General features: G+C 38.8%; 1 protein-coding gene across 5 annotated transcripts in view; it reads right to left on the reverse strand.

The window, feature by feature from the left end:
- LOC124157651 (synaptotagmin 1) overlaps positions 1–23,038 on the reverse strand; it is a 271,133-nt gene that overhangs the window by 35,093 nt on the left and 213,002 nt on the right. The window contains exon 1 of one of the 5 annotated variants that reach the window (XM_046532569.1): positions 18,718–18,735. The exons of the other annotated variants lie outside the window; for them this stretch is intronic. The gene's annotated coding sequence lies outside the window, so the exon portion shown is untranslated. Of the gene's footprint in view, positions 1–18,717; positions 18,736–23,038 lie in introns of those variants that run through there. 5 annotated transcript variants of the gene reach the window in all.

Here is a 23,038-nt window from a genome sequence, read left to right on the forward strand (position 1 = left end):
TATTGCATTTATTTGGCTGAATAGTGAAATTCAGAGAAGACGGAGTCAGGGAGAGAGAGAGGGAGAGTAAGGATGTGAGCGGTCGAGATGCGGTCTTCCCGACAATGGGGGCAATGGAGACCGTGTTACGAGGTCTCCCACGCAGAGGGCGTCAAAACCTCTCACCCCATACCCACGCCTCACACTCCGCAATTCCTCTCATTCCTCCGTCGATGACTGAACCCAGGATCCTCCATACGCCAGAGGAAGAAGGACTAAAAATAACATAAATTTATAGATGATATATGCCATAATAAATTTGATAATGCTTTGGTATTTCTCGAATTTTTATTTGAAACAGAGAGAGGTTACAACGACTGAGCGTCATTGGCATTGTTCAAAGAACTATTTAAGTGAAGTAATGAAAAGTTGGCCATAAATACAAAATAATTTCAGGTCCAAAATTATTTTAACCATGACTGTGACGTTCAGTCGCTGAAACTTTGATCGTTGGTAATTATAAATCTATTGAATAAATGAAGTATTAGAATCAAGATAAATATTTTTCACCAAGTGACGCCTGAAAGTTTTTCTTTCATACGCCACGTTTTTCTCGAAATTTGAACACCATTTAGCGTTCGTATGTCTCACTTAATTCTTGTTTCTAGACAGTCATAAAGCAATAGATATTTACACACATACTGGTTTTTATTGCATTTCCTCTTTAAGGCGACTGAATTGAGCACATTTAATATGTTTGCCTAATTCCCTACATCATTAAAACCATATTTCCTTGATATGAATAAAAAGTCAATTGATAAACGCGTCTGGCCTCTTCATTTATGAAATTGCGAGGAAATGGCAGAATGTGGTAATTTTGAAATTTCTCGAATATCATGAATGAGAAGGTTTAACAATACTTACGGAACGGATTTTCATTCAAATAAACTTATACGAAATCATGCAATACTTCGAGAATTTTGCTGGTATGCCTTCCAAATAATTTGCAGAAGTACGAACTTAAAAATGCAAAACCATGAGCAATGGCAAAACGATGATCATGAGAAGATATGACTGGAATAAAGGACTGAAATCTACCTATAAAATCAGATGATAAATTAAATCAAATTGAAGTGATAATTTTTTAAAAATGTACAAAAACACTTTACTTGTCTCATTAACAATAATTAATCATATGCTCGGCAATGAAAAACTGAAATAAATAACTCCTATATGCACGACAAGGTATCCTTTTTGTCTAGTTCTATGTATTAATTTTAGTACTATATTTGACCAATGTTTTTACACCGCAGCATATTTTCCGATGAAAATGAACTTTATTGTAACTGTCCTTTCTTATGGCATTAGGAATTAAGTATTTTGCTCATATGAATGGCTCAGTAGGAATCCTATCGATCTTCCCACTCGGTTGTGTGCTCAAATTTACACCGTTCTGGCCGGCAACTTCACTATTGTAATTGGGATGTTGAATTATCGGTGGCTTAAAGAAGATAGGCGACATTGGCACACGCACTGAAACAGGCTCTCGTTCGATAGTATTCATTAAATTCTATGGTCTATCATTCTAAATTGTCGCTTACGCATTGGAAAAAAGTATACATTTTGCTTTCGCCAGTAAACCTTCAGTACAACCCTGATAACCCGACCTAACTTTGAATCTGAAACGAACGTCTCCTTTTTACAGTAAGACTTACGCAGTAATGATAAGATTATTTTTCGGATATCCCTATTTCAATTTTTTGAGGATTTTATTTATCAAACAACTTTGATCATTATTTTATGTTGGCTCCCCACGTGCATGCACCATTCAAACTATTCTAAATCTGCTTAGTCAATTTCATTCATAAATATGGCAGGCCTGCGATCATTCTTCATTGATTTCATACGTATTTGTTATTTTCGATTCTCCTACCGTGACTCCGTAAGATCATTTTCACTCTCTAAAACTCGGTTTTCTCAAGCTCCTTACACACTAATCGTCTCCTAGTCCGATCAACCTTGTATTCCCCACCCTCGGAAACTACAGTAATCCTTCCGTCCCTGCTCCGTTTAAAACCTTCCCTCCCCACCACCTGAAACTTTCCCTCTCGATCCCTAACCCTCCTTCTCGATTCGTTCCCTAACCCACCCTTCCCTTTGTTGTCCACAGCCTACCCCACCCACGCAGCCCTACACCCTCCCCCTACATTTACTCTCCCCACGGCTCCCTCATTCCCCGATAGTACCCCAGCCGTCTCATCCCTTCACCAGATGAGAGCGCCCCACACCCCACAGCTTTCTCCCACCTTCCCCTCTCTCCCTTCCCACGACCCTACCCTCAAGAGCGAGCGACCATACCCCGGGGGCTGCCACCACGCCGTGACGTAAGCAAACGATGCTCGCCCCGCTCCGAGAGGGTACGAAGGAAAGGCCGCGCTCACGACTACTCAACTCAGTGCAGCTCATGGACGCATGAAGGGATGGAATTCCCCGACCAATGATATAATTTAACTAAACCGGTATTTTCGAACCTGTGATCACCTAGTCGTCGTGGTTGAACAAACAAAAACAGTACAGTTCCACAAACTTTATGATGTTGTCGACTAGTTGCGGGGGCTATAGCGTCATTCTCAAGACAAAAAGTCGGACAAACAGTCTAAAAAAAAACTGTTTGTCTTGAGAATGACGCTATAGCTGTCGATACTAGTCGATAGGACCATAAAGTTTGTGGAATTGTACTGTTTTATTTTGTTATACCATGAATATCTCCTCATTCCACCAAGTCACGCCAAAATCAGTTGATTTCACCTATTTGTCACTCAGGGTCACTTCACCACCGAGATTTCTTCCTACAAAATCCTTTCACACCGCGTTGAATAAGGAAAGTCATCTTACCTCATCCTTCGGCATTTCAGAGGAGGATGACTAGGTTTATTTGGCGAGACCCACATAGAAGGGATGTTTCAGGCATATTCCATCTTGATCCCCAACACTATTCGGTCCCACGGGCATGGGGAATCATTAATGCTGTTGTATCCATTACTTATACTGGAAGGTGGGAATATTATTATAATACTAGAATACTAGAACTACTATAATAGAAATTACTATAAATCCGGCCTGAAGAATATCACAGGAATATTTCCATAGAATGTTCATGGGACAATTCAGGAGTATTCCAAGGGTATTCTACGAACATTGAGATTATTCTTGGAACATACAAAAATCACTTAATTACACCTGTCTGCAGTATGGGATATCTTTTGAATTGCACGAAGGTGCATGTGTAATCCCTCTGGTTTAAGCTAAAAATGTGTATCAATAACATGTTGGTATCTATATTCCTCTGCGGTGTGGGTTGCATACCACGCTGACAAAATTGAGATCCAAAGTTCGAATCTCGGTGAAGTCACGTGATATTTATACACGTGCATCTATTTGAATCGGAGCAAGTCACGGTGTATAAAAATTCTCTGCATGTGGCCATGGGACCGGTGAAAGATAAAAAACACTTCTCGGAGTCTGAACTAAGGTCTTCTTTTACCCAGGGAGGGAAAACTGATATCGTCGTTAGCTTGACTAAGGTGCTAAGAGGACCACTGCTTATATCTCAAAAGATGGACAATGCACATCGAAGGATTAAGGGCTGGGTTTTCCTATTAAAAATGCTGACTCCAACTTTCGGATTTCCCCCCCGCAAAGCTTTTTATCGGTAACACATACTTGTCTACGACCTGAAGACACGAGCAGCAGTGCTTGTGAAAATGTCGTCCACCGGTAAGCAGCTACGCGGAAGGAAACCCGAAATATGAAGTCAACATTCGAGCCTCGTGAAAGTTTTCACTCTTTATCTCAGGGAAATCTCTGCCACCAACGATATGGTACTCAGAACTTCGGGGTCAACATTCAGCACTCAAGCCACAACACTAACCTCAGTACTTAAAGGCGATGGAATTACATCCTGATGGTTTTCGTATCAGCTCGACTGACCCAGATTATGCTGCACAAGATTAGATTCCAATGCCTTGCAAAGTGCAATGAGAGCAACTTAATACGGTTCTTCCAATATTTAGAACTCTATTTTCATAACGGCTTAATTTGGCGTAATTTGGCACGAATGGCGTTACTTCGGATTTAATACTATGAATATGCTTCTTCTTAACGACATGAAGCGTAGTAACTCGACAGAGCCCAGCGTTGATCAAGTAAAGACTTGATTTTAGACAGTATAAAGGACTTGCTCTAATGCCTTTACACTCCATAGAATACATCTCGCGTTAACAAGGTTCGATATTTTAAAAGTAAACTGGTGTGCAATTGGCTCTTTGATTCATTTAAGGAAGCACGCATGAACAAAGAGTGCGTTCAATTAGTATTATCTGTTCGCCGCTACAAAGCTACACCCAGATAAACTGCTGAGGAGGAGATTTAAGAAAATGAACAGGGCAGAGTAGAAAGGTGAGTAATGAATAATAATTGAATTAAGGTGTTCTTCTTATTGCATTAACGTGAATATTTCGTAAGAAAGGAATACCCGAAAGATAATTAAAGGGGAAATTAAAATCTGACGACCAGTTTAAATCGACTTAGGAAACCATATGAGAGGAGGAAAAATATGTTATCCCAGTGAGAGAATAAAGCAATTGCAGGGAGGATTGAGGAAAGGGGCTTTGGGTATATGACTCTGTTGAGGTTAAATCATATTATTTTCCCAGTGTACGGTTGCCTATGTCCAAGGAAAAAACAGTATCCGAAAATTTTCATTTCCTCCTTTATCTATTCCTTTCTTCGAAAATGACAAAGAGAATTCTTCGGTCCTCGTCTGCGGCATTTAACGTCAAATTTCGCCGAGTCACACCGATAAGCTGTTGTGAACTAGAATTACGGTAGTACGAGAGGGTTTGAGGGGAGGGAATGAGGGATAGCTAGTGGACTTTGCCTCCTCCCCGCTGACGGTTGCTTGAGTCAATCGAAAATTCACAGAGAGGTTCATCAAAGAGTTTGAGGGTTCTAGATGAACCCTTCGAAGGATACAACGCACCGGGGCCAGGAACCAAGCCAGTGGCTTATACGCCCGATCACCCGGGGAGGGGCTGGAGAGGAAGGAAAAAGGATAGAGGCGCCGCCGCGATGTGAGCCCGCCGACGCCTCTGGGAAAGGATAGGAATGGAAGGGACGGGACGAGGGAAAGCACCCCAACGCTATAGAAGCGAAGGGGGCCCTACTAACAGCGAAACCAAGCAAAACGAAATTAATATTCTACCAATCCTAGTGGATTTTCCTATGAGGAAGAAAAATCCATCGATCGAATCGGTAGATAGAGGTTCATCAAAGTGCAGATACTTTATTTCCCACTTAAATTAACATTCAGATACCCCTTTATTAAGAAGCATTCATAAATAGAAGTCCGTTCGGATCGCCATCTAAGTCCATAAAGTGTCGTGAACGAGAATTATGGTAGAACGATGGGGGTTGAGGAAATCCTCTTTTTATTCAATTTCCTGGGAGAGATTATAGGTATTTACCGTACTTTTGTGTCAATCAACCATATTCTCCTTCCCGTAGACAGTTGCATCGGTCAACCGAAAATCAGATCAAAACATGTCAAATTTTAAATTTTATTTCCAAATTTAAATGGAATTTGGATATTTCTCTCTTCTAAAACATTACACAAAAATTAGTTGGTTCTCGTACATGATTGCTTACTCCATGTTACGTCACATTAAATCGGTAAGTTGTTGCGAACGAAAATTATGGACGGACGAAAAGACTTGTGGATCAGGGACGAGGGATAGAGAAAGAGGTAGTAGTTTTTGCCCGGTTCTCGAGTTGATCACTAAAATATCCTCCGCGTAGACGATGACTAGATGCAACCGAAAATTAGAGAGCGAGATCAAACATCAGAGATTGGATTTCTCACATAAAGTGGCATTCAAATATCACATTCTTCGATGAGACATTCATAAATATAAGTGAGTTCGCTTCGCTAAGCTAGGATAGAATGAAATGAAATATATTTTTATTATTCTGAGGCGATTTCGATCCTTAGAAGCGGAAATGATTTTGTATAAATAATTTCCATCTAGAGCCAAGAAATTGATCCATAATAGGATGATCGAACGCCAATACCACCTAAGAATAACAATATGAAATTCCTTCTTGTACTCCAATACTACTCGAATAGATAAAGCAAGACTGCAAAAAGAACTGTACACATAAATACATATATATATTTTTTTTCAAGTGTTACAAAAAGTAGTACATTCGGTAATGCGTATAAAATAATATATTAAAATATTAATTTTCAAATCTATCGGCATTTGAACATATTTTGAGTACCTTAAGTTACGTTAAGTTTATAAGTTGTCGTGAATGAGAATTAAGGTAGGGCGACGAGAGAGGTAGGAGATATATGTATTTCAGCTGTTACACACAGTGGCAAATTCAGTCAGTCAAATGAAACACCACATATTAACCTGCTATTCAAAATGTTTTACAAATTTTGATCCTTTTTTTCATCCCTCATCCATCTTGCACCATCTCCATCGTAATTTTTCCACTATTTCACGCACCACCCTATGAAGTCTACCATTATTTGTTATTTACTTGTAAATACTATTGAATATTTTTACGTTCATTGTTGTTGACGTTTTGTTTAATATTGGTTAATAGTTTTTTGTTATTGAAAGTCCCCAATAAGTGGCATCATGCTGTTTTTGGACTGCATTAAGTAAAAATTTAACGTATTAATGTTCATATCCATTTGCATTTTAAAAATATCTTAAGTTACGTCAAGTCGATAAGTTGTCGTGAACGAGAATTAAGGTAGGGCGACGGAAAGGGGAGGGGGTGAGAGGAGGCGAGAGATGAGGGGATGGAGGGGCGGCGGTGGGCGGGCTCTTGTGCCGCGTATTGATCGCCGGGACGCTCTGGTGGGAAGTGGGGCCCGCTCCACACCCAACCCCTCAACTCACCCCCCCGCGCCATTTCTGTCTCTCTCCCGCCCGTACAAGAATGCGGGAGGGGGCGAGGGTAGAGCAGAGTTGAGTGGGTGGGCAGGGTCATGCTCGGAATGGAAAAGCAGGGCCGGCGGTGTGGGTGAGGACTGGTTTGGGGGAGGGGGGGAAAGCGGGAGGCGTCAAAATCCTCATCTAACTCTCTCCCTTCCCGCGCCCCTGAAACCCCACCACTGCCCCCGCACTTGCTGCTGCCGCCTCCTCCGCTCACTGCCACCCGCCCGCCGCCGCCGCCGCACCTCGCTACTACATGCCCGTTCCGCCCCCGTGTTTAAACTATCGCCGCCAGGCCTGCCTGCTTTGGCTTTCAGATTCCTGACATCAAATATCCATCGCCAAAATTAATCGATGATGGGGATCGGGTTCTGAATGAATTTGAATGCTGTATGGTCTGATTCTTGACAGTTGAAGTTGGAGATGACTGCTATAGTTTTCGGTTGTTACGCTTAACACGCACGAGTGACGGTGTAGCACTATCCGAGAGCAATTCTCATAGCAATGCTTCGCAGTCACAATCCACACGCACAGGTCGATCTTAATAGTCGACAGCTATAGTTGTCAACGTCGACGTGTGAACCGACCTTATTGATTGTTCTCGATGGATTCTGTTTTTGGATTGCTGCCCACATGCTTTAAGCATAATAATAATCGTTCCGCCACCGTGTTAACTGTCGCCGCCAGGCCTACCTCTGAGATTCCTGGCAACAAATATCAATCGCAAAAATTAATCGTAGACGAGGATCGAGGTATTGAATGCTGTATGGCCTGATTCTCAAATTGAAATTGACTGCTATGTATGTCGGCTGTTACGCTCAACACGTACGAGTGGGTAGCGATGGTGGAGCACTATCCGGGAACAATTCTTATAGAAGTACTTCGCAGTCACTTTCCACACGTGCAAATCGAGCATAATAGTCGGAGCTATAGCTGCCAACTTTGACGTGTGAACCGACCTCAATGATGGCCCTCGATGGATTCAGATTTTGGATGGCTGCCCATATCTTTCGAGTATGATAGTGATCGATAATCGATTATTATCGATAATCAACGGTTATCAATTGTCTTCAGGTGTCGATTTCCATCGATTGATTGTCAGTTTTCATCGTTTTATGCGTTGTAAACCAATTTTGGAAGTAAACGTATTGTTTGACATGCAATTTTCGCTTTCGGATTTTTGCCACGAAATATCGATGGATATTTGTCATAGATATTAGGTATGGATATTGATCTGCGATCTGAATCGAGGTATTGAAAGATGAAACGATGGTCGTGGATGGATTCTATTGTACGCGTTTGACGTTTCACATCGAAGATGAATGGTTAATGATTACCGATTGCCTTTGACCGTCGAATTTTTCCTTTCATTGATTGTCATCGATAATAAATTTGTAATCGCAATGGATGTCAATTTTACCCGTTATAAAAAGTGGGGTTTAATTTAAGAAGTAATTTTTGCAATCTAAGTAACGCACGGTGAATATACATACCATTGCAATGGAAAATAAGAGTTCCGGTGGTGATAACAAATTCAGGTCCACTAAATTCGGCTTATGCTTCACTCATTTTTGGAAGCATTTAATTGCTGCATCATATTCGTTACACTTGAAATTTTTAACATAACTATCACATCTTTTAAAGCAGTTAAAATGGAACTGATATATGAGAGTTGACAGTATACCAAGTAGTAGCAAGAGTAACAGTATCAATCTAAGCTATAGTCATTACTCGATTCCACTGTAAATGCCGTGTTTTCACCAGTGTTCTCGTAATATTAATGAAGTTTATAAAAAATATTGTAAAAGGGCGACTTTCTGTCCACGATGTGAACCACAAAAATAGCTCATTTGTGGTAATTACTCTCCTGTAATCTAGGTCTCAAGCGTCATTACTTCCACCTTTCAGCCTACATACTGTGCCAGCCGAACAGCTCACCACACTTCAATTCCGAGTCCGCCAACGGACAAGTTTCCCGTGTCCTCAAATCCATCCCAACCTTTACAAGAGTCCGTCCTGCTCTTCAATTCGGAGTCACGATCCTTCCGCCAAACACCCTGAGTTCTCAATTGCGCTCTTCAAGCACTGACCTCGCACCAGCCTCTTCCACCTTTCCCATGAATCAAAGGGCTTTCATTGATACGAGACGGACTTTTCTGGGTCAATTTTCATACGTATCTCCAACCTCATCACTTCCCCCCTATCCCAGTATACTTTCTCAGCCCCACATATCTCCGTTAATTCCAATCACGCTCCAGCTATTCGTATACCTCACCACTTCTCTTGAGATATTTAACATGCCATTCTTTCCTCGTATTGTTAAGGATAGCAACGGTCTCTGGGTTAATAAAATTAATGAAATTAATTAAGGACGACTCATTGCCTGTTTTTATTGTGTACTGTAATGTACACGTTTGTTTTTTATAATGAGTAGTATTTTTATGTCCATTTGGTGCGCATGTGGTGGTCCCCTTGCATTCTTCATGCCGGTGATTGATAACCCCTTACCAAACACCCTAGGGTGGCTCGTACGGTATTATGTAGATGCAGATAGATATATTGGTATAGTTTCTGGAGAAGGTGGCAAACAGCTTAGGCCATTTTTGCAGAGGGTTAAGGCCGGTTTACGGAAAAATTTAGCAGTGAAAATGTGTCAGTACTTAAAGAAAAATTAGCGTCATAGCTTTAGGGCTTTTTCAGAAAGAATTTATCGTGGGCTGGAAGCCATTCTTTTGCTGGAAGTCATTCATTATTCTGCAGAACTAACAGCAGACTTCCGCCCAAACTGTTTTGAAATAGAGTTCAAGTTGTATCTTAGCCGCATAGATTTCTTTTCGGGAGTTAATCGTACTTATCCATGCAATATAATATCCATATTATATTTCATCTCCTGATGTTTTCTTTGTTAATTCACACTTTGAATAAACGAAACATCGATAAAAAGCGCATGAAACACTTGCGGGCGGAGTTTCGACTTTTATGAAAGGGGATCCAGTAATCCTGCTGGGGAACTCTAGAATACCCCCCAAATGAAAGGAGTGGATCCCTGTTATTTTTAATTAAGCTCTGAAAACATTTTTTTTTGTTTTCATTATTCTGGTATGTACAGGTTTCGCCCTTTGTTCGAGCTAATTACCATTTACGTTGGGGGGCGGCTACCCCTTGTCCCCCGAAACTCCACCTATGGCAATCGCTGAAACAAATGACTACGACACTGAGTGTTCCTAAAAGTTCACACTAATTTTCCCATTAATTCAAAATCGAAAAAACTCCACGCTAATTTCCGCTCATCTCATTAGGTTCCACGCCAATTTCATCTACGCCGACTCCGCATTTGGTTCCCAGGAGAGTGGCTAGAACAGTTTTATACTCAAACTAGGTGCTTTGACACTAAAGAGCTCGTGAACGCGTACGGAAAGTTTGACGATATTTGGACCACATTATGGACGAAACAAATTCATTGACATACGGATACTGGAATAATAATACAGGAATAATAAGCGTCCCGCCTTGAGAGTTTACAAAAGTAATTTTCACCACTGACTAGTACGCGTTCTTTTTCCATTTGTTTTTATTTTATGTTTTCATAATTGCTTTAATTTCATACTATTGTCGTAAATAATATCCTTATCCCACAAATATTTTTTCGAAGGACAGAAAAATTTGGGCCTGAAGCAATTCACATCAACTGTTTGCCGTGAAAATTTCATATCCAGCAGAATTGGTGCTAAAAGACAAGACAACAATCACAACGTCTTCAATTTCGTCAAAGGGCAGTGAAAGATCCTGCAGGTACCTCATTTGTATTGTTTGGTAAATTTGCACTCATTCTGGAACCTCTGGGAATGCTTGAAGACGCACAACGGCCGACTTTTAATCTTTCCTCTCCGATTTCCGCAGAATATCCACCTCTTCCATCCTCGTAACTATTTTCTCAAATTTCAGCCCATCAATCTCTCAATTATTGCCGCGGTTTCGCCTTAACTCCACCAGCCCATTAAACTCCCCTCCAAAGGCGTTACTTAACTCGCTTTCAACACCCACGCTCCGCCGCCTCGTTCCATCACTTAGCATCGCCCTTCATAAACTTATACACGGCCATTTGCCTGTTAGTTACAACGCGTGGGCTTCCGTGCCCCCACCGCATTATTGTGAGCGGTACAAAGGTAATTAACTGTAATTGATTTATTCACGGTTTCATATTCTCCTTTCCACTCTTCAAGTTCCCATCGCAACCCAATAACTTAAAAAATACCTAAATGGATATTATATCGTTATATTAGCCAATAAAAGGTAAAAAAAAGTAACGAAAAATTCTCACAAGAGTAGAAGTATACTAGATAAGTTTTTCTCTAGGAGCCGATTACAACTTAGATTATGTATCAATGTGAAATATGGCGACAGATCAGGAAGTGATAGTTATCGATAACGAAAACAGCTCATCTCCATTAAAGTAAGATATTTTAGGCTTTGCACTTAAAAGCCAAATAGGTACTGTAAATAAAGAGACAGAAGATCTGTTATATTGTCAGTATTTGGAACTTTATACAGTGAATTATTTTTGGTTAATTAACAGCAGATGAGGTGAAGATTAAAAGAATTTTTATAAAATTAAAATTTTTGCAAGGTATCACTTATGAAAAATTTCAAAAGATTGGTAATAGAAACTTTTTGCGTACACAAGCGCAAAATTATGGGAAATGCTCTGCATCAATCGAACTGAACGTGGAAGCGAAGGTTTAAAAACGGAGATGATGCCCAAAACTACTCGTTCAATTGGGATAAATACATATCGGCTACTATTATACACTATTACTTTCCATCGAATAAGTACTGCGGGGGAATGGGTCCAACCTGGGAGGACACCACGAATATGTCGGGCCACGTACGAAGTTGACGGACGCATTCCGTTAACAATGACTTAAGGGTATTCCGGTCATTCCGTACACATAAAACACATTCAGTATAATCTGATAAGACTTGAATTCAGCTGCTTATGGGCTCCAAACTCTTCCCAAGTTTTCCACTATGATATTAGTAAGAAGGCCTGGCCAAATACTCTGGCGGGAATGTCATCATAAGTGCTGAGATAATAATCAAAATTAGATATTTATTTGTAAGCAGGTATTCCACTCTCGAGTTCTAATTCACAAATTTTTAGTTTTGTATTAGCTTCAAATCATAAAAAAACTGAGTTTAAATTAATAGTATGCCATACATACAAATACCCTTGAATGGAAATCGAAATTACGTCCTTTTGATGAGAAAATCGGCGGATACACTCTACGGATGCCATAATCATCACGGAAATTTTTTTAATAGGTTGAATAATAGTAATAGGTTTTCCACATTCGAGTGTCACAAGTGATGGCAATCTTAAGGGAAAGAGGACTCGATGGAAACCACAAAAGTTCTATCAAAACTAGTACCTGAGACGAAGCTACACTATTAATTTCTACCAAAGTTGCGCTATGGGGAAATGGGTCTAACGAGGGATAATACCACGAATTTCGGCCCACGCACGATTAAAACAGATAAGATAAGTAGGATTGTTATCATATACTCTTTCCTTGTCACATACGAATTCTCTTTAAGCGGAGTAGTGGAATATTATTCTCATTAACGTCATGCGATTCGACATTCACATGTTGAATCATATAAGAACATGTCATGTCTGAAAAAGTTTGTTGATAACCAGGGGTGGATCCAGGATTTTTTCCTGTGGTGGCACAAGGGTCTGACAGGTCTTCTCATATTTGAGATTAAAAACAAAATACAACAATAACTGTATAAAATATTCTTTTTATTTTGATATGAAAGTTATTAATATTAAAATTAAATGATTGCCGCTCCGTAATGCACAAAATAAAATGAAGTTAATGATAAACGTATTAAAAAATAGAACGTGTCCCTGTGCTTTCACAATATTACGCCAGAAGCCACAAATTGTCGCTTGGTTATTCTACCTGCGATAACAACCTCGCTGTGATAACCTCCACCTCGCTGTGATAACAATAATATTCCAATTTCTTTTTCTGTAAACGGTAAATTTTTTTGCCCCTTTTCCAAAATAGTATAGTAGCCACGATAGGCTTTAGAATATTTTGATCGATTTGCAAAGGATTTTAAATATTAAACTGTCTTTATTACGGAATACGAGTTGGAAAAAGATTAACAATTGATAATTTATCACCTTCATTACGATAATGTTTGGTCAATTTGGTCATTACTAATCTCATTTCCACCTATATTTCATCAATGCAATAATAATTCAAAACCAACTCTTGGATGCCTCAGGAATACCGAGAATTCCTGAGAGGAAGAAGGCCTTTGATGCAACAAAGAAACCTGGATCGAGCCCGACGTGTCTATCAAAACGCAGAGTGCTCTGAGAAAACGGAGTCTTGGAAACCTCGAGGCGACATTTTTCGGGCAGGGGCGAACGCAATGGTTTTATTGGCGACCCCAGACTTCCGAGGGGTCTCCGACGGCGAGAGGAATGCTTCCTCGAGACGCTGGAGAATTGGGACGTTGACCGCCCATGGCAAAAAGGAGAAAGATTGCGGTGGACGAGTAAATTTCATGCGACGGAGTAATGGAAGGCGATAGGGATAATGGGTGAGATAAGTCGGTCGGGGATATCTTCGTGGAGAAAGGAATGCGTTGGAAGGAAAGATGAGTGGTGGGAATACGTTATGAGAGCGACGGCCTTCCAGGTTTGAGTGTGTGTGAAGTGAAGTAGGAGGAAGGAAGGACGGGCACGGTGATGCAAAATTCCTGGGTATTTTTAAATCAGAGTGGATAATCTGGAAATGTTTCCGGGTTCATTCATTCACTGTGCTTAAGACGTAAGGCATTTATTAGGCAGTCCCATTGCATATACGCACAAAGTCGAACAACACGTCTAAATATTGAACCACAAAGAGAAGTGATTTGTTAGTATTTTGTAAAATACAAATTTTTGACTAAATAAATATCAAAACTATAATTTACTGCAGTTAGCCGGCTGCCATCAGCATTTATTTATTTTTATTCCTTCCTCTACAGAAATTTATTTCATGGGAACTCCAACACTAGTTGTTTACCACAAGCCTATATTCCACCTTATGCAATTTCTTCCGTCAAATTATTTGTAGTAATTTAGTAGGATGAATTATATATCTATTTGTTTAACGCAGCCCCCCATTTCTCTATCTCCCAAGATAGAGAAATGGGGGGCTGCGAAGCCTTCGGTGTCCTGACGTTCTTCCTCATATCCTTCTATATCTTCTCCAAGTACTCTCTTGGTTTATAAGCATAAAAAATAAAAAAATAAAACTTCTAAAAGCACCCTAAAAATAAACCGTAAATATCGTTTATATTCATGTACTGGAAGACATGAGGAAAAGTAGTGTACCACATCGCGACACAAATTAAATCTTCGATCGTGCCTCTTCCTCCACTGTGACGACTTTCCAATTCCTTTACAGTCTCGCGGTGACGCTCGTTGGCGCACGTGCAAGCCAAAAAGGACAGTAAAACAAAAGTGTTACCGACGACGCAATTCCATTTGAATCACTCGGATTACAGCACTCATCTGTTTCGGCTTTGCGGAGAGAACTTGCGGAATATTAGATTTGAGGTCTGAAAACAGAAGAGGAAAATATACTTTCGGATGACTAAGAAAATGCAGTCTCCATAAATACCGTTTTTATTGTACATAGATTTTAGGTGCAGCTGATGAAAGTTGTAAAAGTATGAGAATAAAAATAACTCAAACAGGCCTATATGTATGATTATGGGCCATAATTATGGACCACCAATGTATATAAAAATTTCTATAGCAAGTATTTCTGTTTCACAATTAGTGTATGAAATAAGAATACTTCAATGTTAGTCTGGATATGGAAAATAATTTCAGGTTATTTATTACATTAACCCATTAATCCCCACCGTTGCGTGAACGCAACGTTATTGAATCCTAATTCCCAGAAATTTACTACTTCAGAATAATTTTTTCTTCGATTTACTGACTTTTTTTAAAGAATCTGTAGTTCTAATTTTGTCATTTTCACCAACATTTTCATTAATATAATTGAATTTTTACGACTGATGGCGTTTGGTATAAAAATCGATGCGCACATACGAGACACCCAGGAAAAATGACATACCCCAGCATGTCCGTTGAAAGGCAGAATGGGGAATTTCCTCCGAAGGAATACCGATAACTCCCGGCGAAGATGCCGAGTGTACAAATCAAGATAAAAATAAAGGATGTAACCTAAGATTTTAAAATTACTTTTTTGTATTTATTTTAACTGGAGTTTTCCCAGCGTCGCGTATACGCAACATTATGAAAATCTTATAGTATGATGAAAATATTTTTATTCAAAAAATTCATCTTAATTACGCCAAAGTAGATCGGAAAACGCGAAACAACCGAAGTTAAAAGCCCTGCATACAGTCTGGGGAATAATGGGTTATACGGAACTGAAATACTCGAGATTCAAGTATTTTAGAAATCATCGGTACCATGCTTTTACTAATCGATATAGATATAAAAGGTTGTATCGCAAAAAAGGCTTATTAGAGTAATTTTAAAAAAGAGCCGTATTGAAAGTTCCTTTCCTTTATTTTATAGTATAGGGTTGCTTCCCTTGAGACATCTTTTCATTTACAAGGTTTTACGTCGATTTTTCATGAGAAGTGGAAATACGGGGTTATTATTATACAACCATCCTTCCTTCACCCTACGAAGATCACGTACTACTTTACCTAGGACTAACCTTACGCTGTATAAACGTTGTTTCTTGTTTATAGGGCCAAAAGTGCACAACTTATTACCCGTATCATGTCTGAAAGCAAAAAATAATAACGTAATTATGAAAAATATTCAGTCTTGGCTGTTTAGAATGCAAAATGTGGAGGATTTTTTTCTATGATGTAATACCATGTAATATATGTACTTACTTGTTTCAATTAAAATGTTGTGCTTGCTTCAATTCAAATGTTGTGCTTGCTTCAATTTAAATGTTGTGCTTGCTTCAATTCAAATGTTTATACGTCAGCATGACCCTATGCAAATGATGGTAGCAAAAAAACAGGTTGTCCTTAATGGCTACCTAAAGTTACTCCGTTTTATGTATTAATTCTATTCTGTACTTTTATTTTTTGGAGTAATAAACAATTATTATATTATTATATAGTATAGGTCAATGGGCAACTAAACTTCCTGAGATTTTGTATTAAACCCAACTTATTCGGGCAGAACTCAATTAAAAACCTACAAAACGCAATGAAGGTTCACAATTTGAATTTCGAGAGATGATTTAAAAAGTGAGACGAGTTTTAGAATCTGAAATGCTAGCACCGAATTTAGTAAACTTTTGCGCGGAAGATTATAGATGCCGGAGCGATTTGTGCAAGAAGCGTGATTGGGAAAGCCAATCTAACGGATGTAATAAGTAAATTAAGTTCCGCAGAGAAGAATAAATTTTCAGAATACCTAATGGTATTTAAAAAGGATGAAAACCCTTAATTAAAAATAACACTTTTCGATTTGAGGACGGAAATTCATGTTTCAGCGAAAGGGCTCCAAATGAAATTTACGGTAGAAATACAATTGGAAGAAGAGAAATTAATTTCTACATCAGCGGAAGATTTTACACCAAACGTGAGTCAAAATCGTTGATTTCTTATTGACTTTGGCGATACTTTACAATACAATAAAGTACAACACCACGATCCCCATCACTAACATAAGTTTATATCATTAATTGTATATGACAATGAGTAAAAAGAAAAAAATGGAAAAGAAACTTATGAAAATTCTTCATAGAAAATATTACATAGGAGGAGAAAAAAGGCTTGTTAGTGAGATGATAACTAAAAAGCGGGATTGAATTGAAGCAATAATACCATTGAGTAAAGATTATATTTATTTTCGGCATATTAATTTTCCAAACCTATTCTTGATTCCCATCTTGTCTTTACAACAATTTCCCTTGATAGTTGAAAAAATTCAGATGATATCCAAATAAATTGATGGATTGTTCAAAAACATCCTATCCCGTGAAAAGATATTAATTTTATATGAACGATATAAATTTAATTCTCACAAATTATCGAGATATTCAGGGACTGGAACCCATCCACTGAATACAATTGCTGGAGCAATAATATTTGTTTTCAGTTAGCCTATTATGGTGGACATAAAATGCTGATATTATATGATTTCCCCCAAAATATAATCAATGTATTTGTAAATTCAGATATATGGAGAGAGGTCAATTGGGGATCGGTCGTATGCATATTAAATATTTGTGATGCATTGAAAATAAACCGTCAGAAAATCGAAATGTGCCGTCAAAAAAGGCCGCAATCAATAAACCGCAAAATAGATAAAAAATACGAATGAATTAAATTAGGAATTCGACGTGGGGCTTATGAGACGACATGCCGGAGAAATCGGGGAAATGCAATATGAGAGCCGCACTCCGGGATAGAGCATATAAACCAATTATTATTGATTGATTGACAGCAGAGAGCTCATTTGTCGGTTCCATCTCGATCCGGGGGTCCTAAAATACGTCCGTAGAGTCAAACCTCCTCCACCACTTCCAATCGGAGACACAGATCTGCCGCAAAAACTTTTTATGCTCCCGCACCCTTGGCCCGGATGTATTTCATCAGATCATGTTCACTCCAAGTGCGTTATTCTTCCCTTTCCGTCTTCCTCAAAACTTTCTCGGAGAAAAGAGGTTGAGAAGGATCGGAAGAATTCGAGATGTGGACGTGAAGGAGAATGGAGAAGGTGAAGAGGGAACGAGGGACAGAACCCACTTCAAATGTTCCACTCTCCGCATAATAGGGTGCATTAGTAACGCAAACATTTCTATTTTTGAACTGATGTACGTAATCCTATTGGAGCGATGATGAAGAAATGACGATAGCATCTCCTTGTTCTCACAAAGAAAAGCTATTGTAATTATGCATTAATAATGACAAATAAATTCCACGCGTTCGCAACTGAAACGACGCAGCCATTAAAGTGATGTTAAAATGCTGATATGAGAGGAGTTCATCCAAAAAAATAATATATATGATTGTAAATTGAGGAAGGAGGACCCTTGCAGGTTTTCTGTATGCATATTAAAAATTATTCATGATGAACTGCTAAAATTGAAACATCAGACAAAAAAATCTGTCGTCCAAAAATTTCCGATGGCTGTATCTAAAATTTAATAGCATTAATTTGGGTAGGAATAGGGAAAGGAAGATTATGGAATTATAGATGGAATGAATTGGTTGGAGAGAGGAAACTAATATGGTTCTCAAGGAGGATATGTTTGGACGAAGAGATTACTAAGCGGGAAGGAGATGGCGAAAGTAATTATGAAAGACTATTCTGTCATAGCACGGGGTAATTCGTGTCATGAAGTCGGTAGCTATGACGTTTGATCATGTATCGGTACATGATATAATAAGCCCGGAGAGCACTGAATCATGTTGAAAATTGTTTCAGTGGGAGTAATTTTAGGTAGGCGGTAAAGGTTATGGAAAGTGGAGTCACAAAACACTTCTTTCATAAATACGAAGACGAAGGAAAACTATATTTACTAAAACAATTCCACCGACCAACTGGTTCAAAAAATTCTCCACATTCACCAATCTCGAGTTTCAACGGAGTAGATCACTACGAGTGGTTTAAAAAAAACAATGACACCATTGAGAGAGGTAATATGCTCACCCTTACAGTCAGGCCTTCTTAATGGGCACGAGATGAGGAACCATCTCTCGACAGACTCACCTGAAAAGAGAATAACACTAGGTTGATTCGTTTGAAATATTTCCAATTAAATCTATATTACTATATTATAACACTTAAAATTCATATAATATATTCAATTTCACAATATTAAAAGTTGCAGGAGGACGGGGATAAAGATAACAGAATTTATGGATAGGATGAAAGGGAATAGATCTCATTGCCAACTGATGGGGGAATTTTTAAGAGGGGTAGGAGGCACAGGCTATGGTGATTCGCAAAATGCTTCATGGATACTTGGTGGAATACTTGAATATTGAATTCTTTCCTCAGCCTTGATTACATTGAAAACGACTGTAAAGACAAGATCCCATATGGAAGGATGGTAAGAATACTTAGCTGATTTTTGCTGTTACGACCACGAGATTGAGAGGAAAAAATAGATTGGCTGGTGGATGCTCATTGAAAAAGAGATAATTTTCCCTTCGCATGGGCACCCTTTTTCCTTTTCTCGGGAAGTAAAAATTAAAGGTCTTCTTCAAACATACCGAGGACATAGACCTTGCTTGCCTTTGGGCGTTCTTTTTATACAAAAAGGCTCCAAGTTATAATTATGGGACCATGGAAAACAAGATGAAGTGATTCTTGGAGTATTCATATCTTTCAAAATCATCAAAATTATATGGATTTAAGATAATCAAATCATAAAAATGGACTGGGAGGTATATGTCATTAAGTCCTGAACCTGTGATCATTTGAATTAGATCCATGAATACATTACAAATTTCCTTCGAATAGGCGACTATAGCAAAAAATTTCTATATGTAGAGATAAGGTTCTTAATAAGACTGAACTAATATCTCTTTTTAGCGGGTTTGAAACCAAAACACCCATCACGATATTGTTTATCTCACATACGAATACATACACATATTGTTTTTTTCATTTTCCTTTGCTGACCCTACTACCGACATAAAATGCGGTAAAAAATATAGATTTTTCATCTGATGAGGAACATTCTCCGATTTGCAGGATGTGCTGAATTATGCCAATTTAGTTAGCCCAATTTAGTCTCTTCTTTAAAACTTAAATCCAGTGGTCTTGGTAGCTCCTCGTGGTGGCTTCTCCATATGTTTTGATGGGACAAACGTCGCTCGAAATACGGATAGGAAAACCAATACAAACAATAATCAAATAAGCACTTAAAAATAAACCGCCTAAAAATTAAACTATTTCCTATTTGTGTACAATGAAGCCGGCTACTCAGCCTTTAGTTATGTAATTAATGGCTCAGAAAAAGTTAAATACCCTTATCAAATAAGTCGCACACTTATCGGTTCACTGATGAGATATATTCCTAATTTTTAACTTAAATTTCAAGCCGGTAACAATTTAGCTTCCTTCATCACAAGGTTTCTTTCTCCAAACTCAAAAATATGAATGTCATACTTAAGACCATCTGAACAAACCCCCAAATAAATTTCGCCGTTTTAGAGCCAACACGATCAATCATTTTGGAATTCCAGCAAAGAATCAAAAGGATAAGAGCAAGAAAGTCTTCTCCTGAGAATGAAAACTCGTCATTGAATTTCTCCACCCACACAAGGGAAGGGAGAGAGAGAGAGAGAGAGAATATGAATCGACCCCTCAAAAATCACAGCGAATTCATGAGATGGTAAGATGGATGGATGGGTATCGACGTTTTGGTGGAAATTGATGTCGAGGAAGGGGAAAATAAAAGAAAACGAGGAGGAATAGCGGGGAGAGCAGACGAGGGAGATGGCTAAAGAGGACATGGTAAACATGCAGGGGGATTAAGGAGCGGTTATTGAATGGTGGTGTGGCCCTGGGGAACTGGCACTACGCCAGCTGCATAGAAGGATACGCAACCAGCAATGCATTTAATTTCGGCAGATGGACGAAGTCCAGGGATGAATTCCCGACTGTGGCGTAGAAAACTGCGTCAAGTAGATATGTTTTAAATTATATTTTTTCGCTCAAAATTATTTATTGACTTTTACGTGCACCCAAAAAGGAAATTACAGAGTTAACAAAATAATAAAATAAAAATCAAAATAAAATAACAAAAATAATCAAGAAATGCCAAAAAATGTTACGTATCTTTCACATTTATTAGTTTCTCAAAGAGACTTCTTTTCTCATGAGCATAATTTTGGTTATAGCAATTATTGAAGGTTCAGCATACTCTTTTGAGTGGCGAGTTTTCACAACAGTTGATCAAAAAACTCCACTTGATTGAAATGTTACTTTGTTACATTGGCTGCACTCATGCATAATCGACAGAAAGACAAAATGTTAATTACAGGAAAAATATACCTGATAAGTATTCTGTGACTTCAGGGGTTCCACAAGACGCAAGAGGAAACTTAAGCTATTTAAATGCACGGTGAGTGACAATATATCTAGACACCGACTGGTGAATCTTCTATTGCAATCGTGGCCATGGCATAGAAACAAAAATTCGCATCGAACTTGTTTTTTTTACTGTTAAAATAAAAAAATAAAACTCGATCTAGGTCTCCATTGTTGGAGGAAAACACTCACTGCCCTTGGATGTTACATTGCTCTTGCATTTCACGGTAACCTTGCCAAAGGTTCACCACTGACTAGGCCGACTTAGTTCCCACAACGATTCCTGTTCGCTTGGTTCGCAGCCCACCCAATGGACTACTCCACCCTCCTCCTCCTTTCCGATTATAAACTAAACCAGCGCTGAAGTCTCTGACCCCCATTATCCGCGTCCGGCCTCAACCAAAACTTTCTTCCATTTCGACTCGAATTCCAGCCCCCTCTCATTCACCCTCGCATATTCACTTAACCTTTGAACTCACGGGAAAGGAGGCGAGAGGGAAATGGGCAGGTTTCGGAGCGGTGAATGTAACAGGGGGTGCAAAAAAATATAAAAAAAAGCGTGGGCTCACTAATGAGGTCTGGATGGGCTGCGAGCGAGTCTCGGCGAATGGAAAAGAGAAAAGATCGGAAGGGAGGAGAGGCAGCAAGGGCGAAATGGTCTGTCGTCGAGGATTGGGTGACTTGGGGAAGAGGTTGAGTGAAGAGGAAGGAGGCAAAAGCTGAGGAAAAGAGACGAAGAAAACTTAAGCCATGCTCGAATGCTCAAATCTCGGGGGAGCTGAAAAAAAACGAAAAGACGAGGGAGGGATATAATGCGAAAATATTTGTTTTCCCCAATTAAACGAAGAGTTTTCCTTCAGAAACTCACAGAGTATTAAAGGGGATACATAAATCGTAAGCTGGGAAATCACTTTGAACATTTCTTCGCGCAGAATTGGGACTTTTCTTCAAATATCCATAAGAATTGCAAATTTTTACGATGAAAACATTTTCTCCACAAATTTTCTAAACTTGTACGTAGGAAAATTTACACTACTTCCGAAGCACGTATATACACAACTGAATGTATAAATACATGACGTGTAGAAATCTACCCAAAGTCACATTGATTTCATGGTAAAAAATATTCGAAAGCTTCATAATCAAGTTGAGCAGCAGTTTTTCCAGGACAAAAACCATAACATCAAACCTTGATAAGGATTTTCGTCGATGAATAAATTCTCCACAAATTTCCGAAATTGGTACCGGTATACGTTGATGTGAGAGCAGAAGGTACACGAGAAAAGCTAGATAAGATTTTTATCAAGAGAAATTATTGAAGCCCTGGAACTTTGATTCATTTTCAACTTTTTTAAATATCTTAACTCCCTTGAAAGACCTTATAAAGCATGGGACAAAAGTGGGAAATTGGACTTTCATTCCGTCTCTCACTTTTATAACAAAATTAAATGATGTATGATATCAGAAATCTTGCCCAAGTCCATATTACCTGGTTTTCATTATCATCTTTCATCAATCATCTTTAGGTTTTATATTTCCTCTACTAAAACCGTACCCAAAAATTCCCTTTTTGGCAAATTTTTCAATGACATTTTAAATTTTGCGTGGACAAACTAGACAATTTTTCCATTCCCGCATATGGATTGAGCGTCGAAACCGATCATCCACAGCGAGAAATCATTTAAGCCTGATCCACCGACTGAGCCAATATTTACAGGAATTCAATCGATTGGAATGATGGCAGGAAAGAGAGACAACTCCATCAAATGGCTAAATTGCTTTAATTAGGCGTGCTGCCGTGTCTACAGCAGATATGACATGGCATTAATTTGTTTATTTGTCAATTAGTCTCCTGAAAATAGTAGGCATACACACAAGAAGGCGACTAGTGCAGGAGGTTATGCTATCAAAAGAATTGGATGAAAAATGA

Source organism: Ischnura elegans, chromosome 4 (genome assembly GCF_921293095.1).
Source record: "Ischnura elegans chromosome 4, ioIscEleg1.1, whole genome shotgun sequence".
Classification (NCBI taxonomy): Eukaryota; Metazoa; Arthropoda; class Insecta; order Odonata; family Coenagrionidae; genus Ischnura; species Ischnura elegans.